A 9,510-nucleotide genomic window follows, 5' to 3' on the forward strand; every position below is an offset into this window, starting at 1 on the left:
AATAGTCAAACAGTAGTAAGCAATTATTTCTGGTATTAGTATCATCCTGTAGTATTCTTAACAGGAAATTAGAACAACTATTGTGGAAGTTGTTCTACTTACTAAAGCAGAATACTGGCAGGCAGATTAAAATGTGCATGGTATTTATTTTTATTTTTATTTTTAAACTTTCTGGAATAGTTTTTTAAAACAATGCTCCCATTACATGTTTTAAATTTGGTAAGTATTGCTATTGTTTCATGGGCTATCATTATAGATTCATACAAATCTATAAGCTTTGAACATCTTACTTCTTTAGAGCTCTTTCTTATTTGTACAAGTTTCTATATTTTGTTTCGAACAGTGGATCATTTGCAATTCTGCTAAGGAACACAGATGTTAAAATAAAATTGGCCAAATATTTCTTCAGGTTTGTTTAGCAGATATAATTTGGCTATTACGAATTTGGGATAATAATGCTAACTTTTAACTTTATTTCTCAATGCCTTTTACTGTATTAGACCTTTATACTCTGTTGAATGAGTGTTAACTCTTACCAGGTCTTCTGGCTCATGTGTATGTGCATTCAAACCTACTCTGACCTTACTGAAATTAGTTTCTCATAGTTCCCTATTCTTTCTCCTGTATTCAGTCAATTCTGGTAATTATCTTAATGGCAATGGTTTCTGTTTTGTTTTGATTTTAACATAGGAAACTTTAACAAGTAAAAGGAATGTAAGGTACGGTTGATCTTCTTCAATCGAGCAGAACCTAAGACCCTGATGATAATTTTCTATCATTATTTCTTTGATTCTTTCGAATACAGCAGTACCTTAAATTTAAATTTGATTTCTCGAGATTTTTATCTAACTTCCCTGTATGTTTTCAGACATATTTGTGATTGATATTATAAAATCAGCATGTGTTTTTCACAGGTTGTTGTTGTTGTTTCTCTTTTCCTATTTGATGGTAGTCTTTCCTGGTTAGGGTCTCAGTCACATTTTTTTGAAACCACAGGCTTGTGTGTTTGCAAAAATCTGTCTTTTGGGTCAGTTTAACGATTGCTCTGCAGAACAAACTGCTCTTTGTTAGGTAAGGTCAATTAATGTGCAACACCCTATGTAGGTAGAAATATTTAAACAACAGAAGTCTTCTAGTCATCTTCCCTCTTTTTTATAATGTAATCTCTTATTATAAAGAGTATATTGCTTTTGCATTAAAACATTCAGATTTTGAGTATGTCCAAAATTTTTGTGGTGAAAAGAGAGCTAAGTTTTATGTAAACAAACATGCTATATGAAAACAGATGAATTTTGGGGTTGGGGCTCTTTTGCAGATGTCATAAATGCCAACTTTTTTCCACGTGGTACTAAAATCTTAAACAGAAGGAATAACATTCTATATGTAATTCTGTAGTGATTTTTAAAATTTAATTACTAGTTATATTATTTTCAATTTAACTGCAAGGTAGCCTAAATTCATTTTAGTCCTCATCTGAGCTCTGAAATTTGAACCATGACAGTAGAAGCAGAATAATTATTCCCTCACTGTCGTTAGAAAAGTACCCAGGGTAGATATTTTCTTTTTACTGTACATTAGCCAAAGGTAAGTGGTAGTTAAAAAACTCACAATTAATTGTTAGCAGAATTGGGTTTCTTTTATAGTTCAGGTACAAAAAAGCAGTGTGACTTGACAGATGTCTTAGATCTTAAATGGTTTGTTCTTAAGAATATGTTTAAAAGTATGATTTGAATATTTGAAGTTTATTTACATTTCAGCTATTTTTCTCATCTAATAAATGGGATAGTTCTGATTTTTAGCCACTGCCATTTTTTTTCTCAATCTTTATTATATCTCTTCTGATAACATACTACTGTAGTTATAGCATCAAAGACCATCCTACATAACTTGTGCTTGTTGACAGAGAAAACTACCTTCCATTTATGAACTGTGCTCTACATACCCATTTAATGTAGTTCTGTGCACATTTCTTTTACTCATGTATGAAAATACTTTTTTTCATTTGTAAAATGAACCTTGATTATATTTCTCTCAGAATGATTTTCAGTTTGTATTAGTAAACCCAAGTTTCATCACCATGTTCTAGATGTCTCCAAGGGCCTCATGGTGATGCCCCTGAGATCTCTGTGTGAGTCTTGGAGCTGACAGAATCAAAAGCAGATCAGGTGTTTAGTGAAGTGGAAGTACATGTATAACCTTTCTAGGAAAGGGGTAAGAGCAGCAGGTCCATTGCAGCAGAAGCCAAGCTGTGCCCAAGTGTTTGTGCTCCTGCCTGCTGTGACCCTCGGATTGCGATACACACCTTCCCTCAAGAGTGTGTTGACTCGGGTGCTCATCTGATCTTGTGACAAGCTAGCTCAGGCAAAAAATAAATAAATAAAATTAAAATCAGCAACCATCTTCTCCCCTCCCATCTCCTGTTCCTTTAGAAGGGCTGTTTATGTCTAGTTTGTTTCCTGAAACAGAGCAAAGGAGACGGACTCCAAGGGTGACAATTCCGGTTGGTGCATACTTCTGTGGAATCCCAGTCAGAGGCTATGATATCCAGCTCAAATTTTGAGCTGGAACAAACTGCACTTTATTTATTTATTTATTTATTTATTTATTTATTTATTTATTTATTTATTTGCCAAAGGAAAAAAGCAGTCTGGCCCTAAACTTAGCCACCCATTTCAGGACTTTGCTGCTTTTCCTTCAGCATGACCATATAAAATCAAACAATCTAGGAACTGATTTAGCCAAAATCTACTATTTTTTTTTTCCCATGGTACTTTTCAACCAGATCACTTTCTCTTACAGTATTACACAAGGGAAGGACAAGTGCAGGGAGTGAGAAAATCTGGGAAGACTAACTGAGCCTACTGTTTTATGACAGGGTTTATGCTGGCTAGAAACGTTAATTTAATTACATATTGTGAAAGGCTGTTGTAGTTGCTAAGGGAGATTCATGAGGGTCCACAAAGTGTGTAGCAGCCAACAGAAGGAATTGATTGTCATTATGCACAGAGGCTCATAGCAGCTGATGAGAAAAGCCTAGACCAGATGTGTTGAAAGTTTCTTGCAGCTGATGGAAAAGGTCCAGGCTGTCTAATGTGAGAGACATACGGCAGCTGATACAGTGGCCTAGGGGTTCTAAAGAATAGTTATGGGACAAAAAATTGGTCAGGAACTTGAAAGTGCGTGAAGCTTTTTTCTCTCCTAAACAAAAACAGGTTTGCAATAATCTGCAGAGGCCCAAATCCTTCTCCTCCCACACCCCAGAGACTCCCTAATTGTGAATTTGCATTGTTCTTCTGTGCAGTTTTGCCTATGGCCTTTCGCAGCTGCTCTGCTGATCCCATCCTGCTCCAGATCCTGGTAACAAGAACCTGGCTGGACATCTGTCATCAATCATTATGGGAATGTGATGCTTGTTGCATTCAAGTAGCATTTGATATACATGTATAATTGCAGACAGGCAGGTTGTATTTTCAGTTAGTACAACAGAAGACCTTGAAGAGATAAAATAAGGGAATTGGCGTTTATTTTCTTAGTCTTCTAGTATCTTTGTGTACTTTTTGAATATAAGACTGTAGGTTGGATATTAACATCAGCTAGTTTAGATATAATCTTCTTTTTCCTTTGTACCCTCAGATGTTAGATTTTCTAGTTCTGTTTAGCCACAGATAATCATTCTTATTTGCAGCAAAACCAAATGGAACTTAAACTGTTCATTTTAACAAAACAATACAAGTACCATGGAGACAACTGTCTCCATTAAATAATTTTGCATTTTTTCTATAACGTTTCTAGAACTGTAGTTGTTAGGATGTAAACATGCTTAGCTCGAAGAGCAACAAATGGTATATGTTTATTTGTCAATACAGTGAAAACACAAAGAGAGATCTTCACCTAAAACTGCAGCAACTCAGTGCTGTGCTTGAAGCTGCAAAAAGTCAAATCTGGTTCTCAGCTCAGTGCCAGCTGGGCTCCAGCTTCTGTTAGATTTAGTAGGATCTGGCAGCATCTGCTCCTGTCTGGCATAGGTTAGAGGATCTCAGCAGCACTAAGATCCTTGAGACCAAGGCTTATGGGTGGGTGGTTATGCTGGGTCTCAGAGCAGACCAATGCAGACAGTCAGTGACAACTGTAATTTAGGATCCTCAGCCAGTCAACAGATAGTGCTCCTATTCAGTGCCATCAGGTATGTTGACTGTCCTTTCCGAAAGTGCATTCGTAAAGTGTGTCCTTAAGTAAAAGTAATTGAAAAGATGCTGCATCGGATTGGCACAGTACACAAGAAACTAATTCAGTTACCATAACTTAATAGCCTAGTAGAGGTGCTGCTTCTGACGTCCTTGGCTTGCATGTCACCAGCTGCCCTCACTAGTTTCCATTTTGCGTGCAATTCTATGATTGGGTTACCAGGACTGACATGGATTTCAGCATACCCTCTCACCTGTGTGAGAACTTTATGTTTGGAAGTATTTGAAAAGAATATAAGCTAGAGCTGCTATGTCTTTGGGCTTTGTTACTTGCTATCATAAATTATTATTTTAATTGATTTGGGCAATTAAACTTAGCTGAAAGGGGATCCGAGAGGATTTTTATTTTTTCTTTATTAATGTACTTATCTTTTGCAATGAATGCTTTAGAAAAAAACAATCCCATTTGGTTTTTATTTTAGCATACAAAATCCAGGTGTTTTCTTTTCTTACGTGTCCAGGTGTTTGATTCTTATGTAGGTCTTACCTTTACTTTTCTTTGTTGTCAGGCTTTCATTATTACTCCTTTTATTAGCATTTGAATATTTACAAATTTACATGTTGCTTTAAGTTTTTAGTGCAATATCCTTAGAATATATGGATATCCTTTTAAAGTAAAATTGTAATTCATTGTATTCTGGATCTTTATTTTAGTTTTAATCTGAATACTCAAAAGAACCTTCCTTAATCTGAGTAGGCTCGATGATTTTGTACAGGTAATTACTGATGGTTGCTGGTTAATATGTAAATGACTTTCACTGCTAAGTGCAAAGCTTTTGTTAAGACTTGTTGGAAGTCTGAAACCGCGCCACTGATAGGGGATATTTAAAGGGTCGTAAAGTCTATAGGCAGTTGTATAAACTGTGAGTTTAAAAACAAGTAAATAAAGAAATTGACGAGGTTTCATGCATTCACAAAGGTCCTAGGGTCCTCAGAGAATTACTTCTATATAATAGCAAATTGGGTTGCTATTATATAACATAAAACTGGAAGGTGTTTCTCTATGGTGATATTCAATTGTGGGCTGTAATTCTCAGATAGGGAATTCTCAGTTCTTTTTTCCCTGTTCTGGAAACACTATCTTTTATTATCTTGGAAAATAATAAAATATGCAATGGAATTTGGCTGTCATAAATTGCCCATTCCCCTTAAAACTGTTTTTAGAAATCAGATAGAAATGTTTAAGTCAAATGAAAATAGATGTTTTGAAATCTACATATTGTTGTACTTACTGTCTTAGACTATTATGTATATCTGCAGCTGCAGTTTTTTCTTGTCTCTTTATTTTATTTTTTTATTCTTGTCAGTGGTGATTTGAGGCCAGTTACGTCCTAATAAACCCCAGGATTAATATTTTGTTTGTTATAATTTAGTAGGAAATATTGTGAGAATCGATGCTTTTGTCCCAGAGAAGTTACGAACAGAATAATGCAGGGGAGAACACATTTTGCTAGCCAGATTCAAATGTAGGATGTTCCTATTCTGTAGGAACATAGCATTATACATAAAAATCACTACTTTGTTATTCTTTCCGAGTGTTCAGGCTGAAAGCTGAAATGCATGGCCATTCTCTGATAGAGTTGGGAGTTGGATCAAGCCCTGAATACCGTAATGGTCCTTTCTGTGTGTGTGTATACGTGTTTTTCTTTTACCTGCTAAGTAAGTGTTTTGTTCTGTTTTCAGAGGAACTGAGGACTAAACTGCAGTTAAGATTTAGATCAGTTTAAAATGCACATCTTCTGCTCTAGCTGAGCATAACTGCATTTATGCTTGTTCTTGGACTATTTCAGTTGTAAAGACTCCTGATATTTTGTTCTACTTACTGTGTGTGCAGGAAAAAAAAAAATAAATCCTGTAGATTAAAGTGTGGATGAACTGATTTTAAAAGACAGATGCTGACATACAGAGAAAGGAAAGTCTTTTTGAAGGAAACTTTGTTTAAACTGATCTCAGAATACTGTAACTTTCCAACTGATAGCATACCTCTTTTTTATAGTTTATAAACAGAACCTTTTTTCCTAACCATGTATGATTCTAACTTGTTCTCTGCTGTTCTTAATTTAGACTATTGTGGTGAAGTACTGAAGCCAGATCCCATACCTTGTTATGCTGAGAAAATCTGTGTTCCATCATTTTCTTTATTGTGAAAGACTTTGTTTATTCAATGTTTAATTTACTATCCTCTAGGTGACCTAAGAGTCATCTATTTTTTTATTTTATTTTTTTAATAAAAAGTATGTGTAGAGAAAAGTCAAGGTAATCTGCATGTGACTATTTTTGTCCTATGTTTAATTCCATTTTTTTTCCCTCTGGAATACTAACAGAAAAAAATGCCAGAAGAAGAGTAGTGAAATCAATCTGTGTCTGTTTGTTATAATCATTTCAACTTAAGCCCACCAAAATCCATTGGAAAGGATATTAAATCAGAAAAGAAGTTGACAGAAAGAAATTACACAGATCTAGGAGGGCCCTGAAATATGTTTTTGAATAATATAATGTTATTATCTCTGGCATTTAATAGGTATTTTCACAAATCTCCAGTAACTTTTCATTGGATCAGATGGATTCAATATTAATTATAAATTTGTTTACTCATGTATACTGAACAAAAGCATCCAATTCAAAAAGTGCTTGGAAACAAGAGTGGCAATGGTAGATAGCAAGATTCTTGCATTAGTTGAGATGGAATACAAAAGAATATATATATATGTATTTATATTTATTTAACTGTTCTTACCCTGTTTTTTAGGGCAGCCTTTAAAATCTAGCACTGAATAATGCTACAATAGACAGATATAGATATCCAGATATTCTATTTAATAGAGCTACAATCAAGCAGTGCAAGTCTTTTCTCACAAGAACGAAATTTATTGCATTCCAGAAGGCCAATCATGAACATCTCTTTCTGTAGTCAGCCTTAGCACTTGCTCTCTATTCAAGGATTCATTTTAATCTCAATGGTTGAAGAAAACTGGCAAAGGCCAGAACTCTTTCATAGAGGGTTATCTGGCCACATGCTGGTTCCTCATTGGCTTATTTCTGGGGATAAAGCTCTCAAGTTTTGTGAGCTTTATGGGATTTAGGTAAAGATTACACTTTATTCTTCAGTCTTTAAGGATATTGCTAAAATACCAACTGTTCTACTGGCTTTGTCCCAAAAGTGAAGGTCTAGAAACAAAAGATTACAATGCAGAGTGCCATAGAAGGTTATATGATTTTTTTTTCCCTCAATATCTGATCAAAACTTTGAGTTTTCTGTATAAATTAGGTCTTCATGAAGTGCTTGAGAGACGTGGCAGATCTTGTTTAGGATTTCTGAACACATAATAGGAGAGGATGTGACATCACAAATTGTTAGCACACCATGAGCTTCTTAAAAACATAGTCTTTCAGTATAGTTCAATACTTTAGGGATACTTTTGGCAGAGTTTTCTGTGGTAGAACCCAATATGTCTAAGCCGCTCACTGGAGTATAATTTTAGACTGGAACCCATGCCATTGTCTCTTTGAATATCAGGCGAAGATTGAAGTGGAAAGACAGCAAGAGTAACGTAGAAGGCTGCTAATTGAAAACTGGACCTGGAAGTTTAAGGAAAATTATATTCATAGTAGCTTAACACAGATTTCCTATGTTGTGCATAGTTTCACCTTTTCCTCACAACAAGAAGTGTGCTTTAGATGCAGTAGAGGTAAGTATCTTACGGAAAGGTTTGGTTTTCAGTTGCCAAGTACATGCTATTCTTCCTGAAATCTGCAATTTTGAAATATTATTTAGATCCAAATAGTATGTGTAAGTATTTGACTCTTAATATCTGCTCTGAATATGTTGACATAGTTAACTTTTTGCTCTCATCAATAAATCTCTTGAAATTGTGATAATGAGAAAATGAAATAAACGTGTACAAATATGTAAATATTTGTAGGTAAAATGGGGCCAGATATTTTGCTGATGTAGTCTTCCATAACTGGTTAATTTAAGTGGAAGACTGGTGTTTTCCATCATTTGAGAACTCAGGCTAAAATATTTATATGTACATGTACACAAACATATGATAAAATGTATAAAGTTGGTCTCTTCATTATTTTTAAATTTAATTTAGTTTCTGAGTACATTACAGTAATTTTAATTAGTACATAGTGTGCCAACAGCGAATCATATATAGCACAGAAGCAATGAAGAAATGATGCCATTCATCACTGCATTGGCATCCAGGCTGAGTTTTGATCAGAGGTAAAATGAGCTGAGCAGTTGTACTGCATTGCTAACAGTGACTTCTCTTTGTAATGTTTAGGAGCTGGCTGTTTTTATCAAGACAGAAATTGTTTTTTATTCTTCACCTCTGATCATCTTGCAATTTACTTTGTCTTACCTGAAATTCAGTTTTACCTGGGATGGAACCAGGTTGTATTGATAAAATGAAGGGCTCTACTTGTTTCTTCTGTCTTTTGCATGCTGCGGCATACGGGCTAAAATTGGATTTAAGTAAAAGTCAGAAAATTTTTATTATAGTAAGGGTGGGTAACCATTGGAATAAATTGAAAGTGCCTGACTCAGTGAGAATTTTAAGAAATTAAACAAAAACTTATTAGGAAAGGTTTGGAGATAACTGGACTCTGGTCAAGCAGAGTGTTCTAACAGTTATGCTGAATTTTAAAGGTTGAGAAAGAGATACTTTAGAGAGAATAATTGTATTATTTTGAGAACTGAGCAATGTCCTTAAGTACTGTTGGTGGTAATGATGAATTATATATATTATAGTACTGCAAATTTGTGCAGAATTTACATAGAACTGGTCCACAGTCATCAGAATCGGCATATGTAATGAAATAGGCCAGACCTTACTGATTTTTTTGTCAGTGTTTAAGATGCCTTAAAAAGGGATGTTTTTATATTTTTTACCAGGTTGACACTGAATGTCTGATCAAATTACAGAGAACACAGTTTACTGATTGGCCCACTGTAAGCAGTAGCTGTGTACTGAGCACGTTGTGATATTAAACATCAATTTATTAAACAGAAATAAAAGTTAAGGTCTTTAAAAAGTTTCAGAATAGTTTGGATATGATTACTCTACACTCAATACCTTAATTTATAAGTAATCCTCTCGATAATAATAATAAATACTGGATCATTTATAAAAATCAAATCACTGAATGCTGCTCATAAAATAACAGCAGATTTTAGCAGATTTTCTTGTACTTTTCATTTTACTTGGTTTTTACGCTTCATGCTTTCTTTATGCCTTTCTAATAATTTGTTTTATTG

The sequence above is a fragment of the Anas acuta genome, chromosome 5, assembly GCF_963932015.1.
Source record: "Anas acuta chromosome 5, bAnaAcu1.1, whole genome shotgun sequence".
Taxonomy (NCBI): Eukaryota; Metazoa; Chordata; class Aves; order Anseriformes; family Anatidae; genus Anas; species Anas acuta.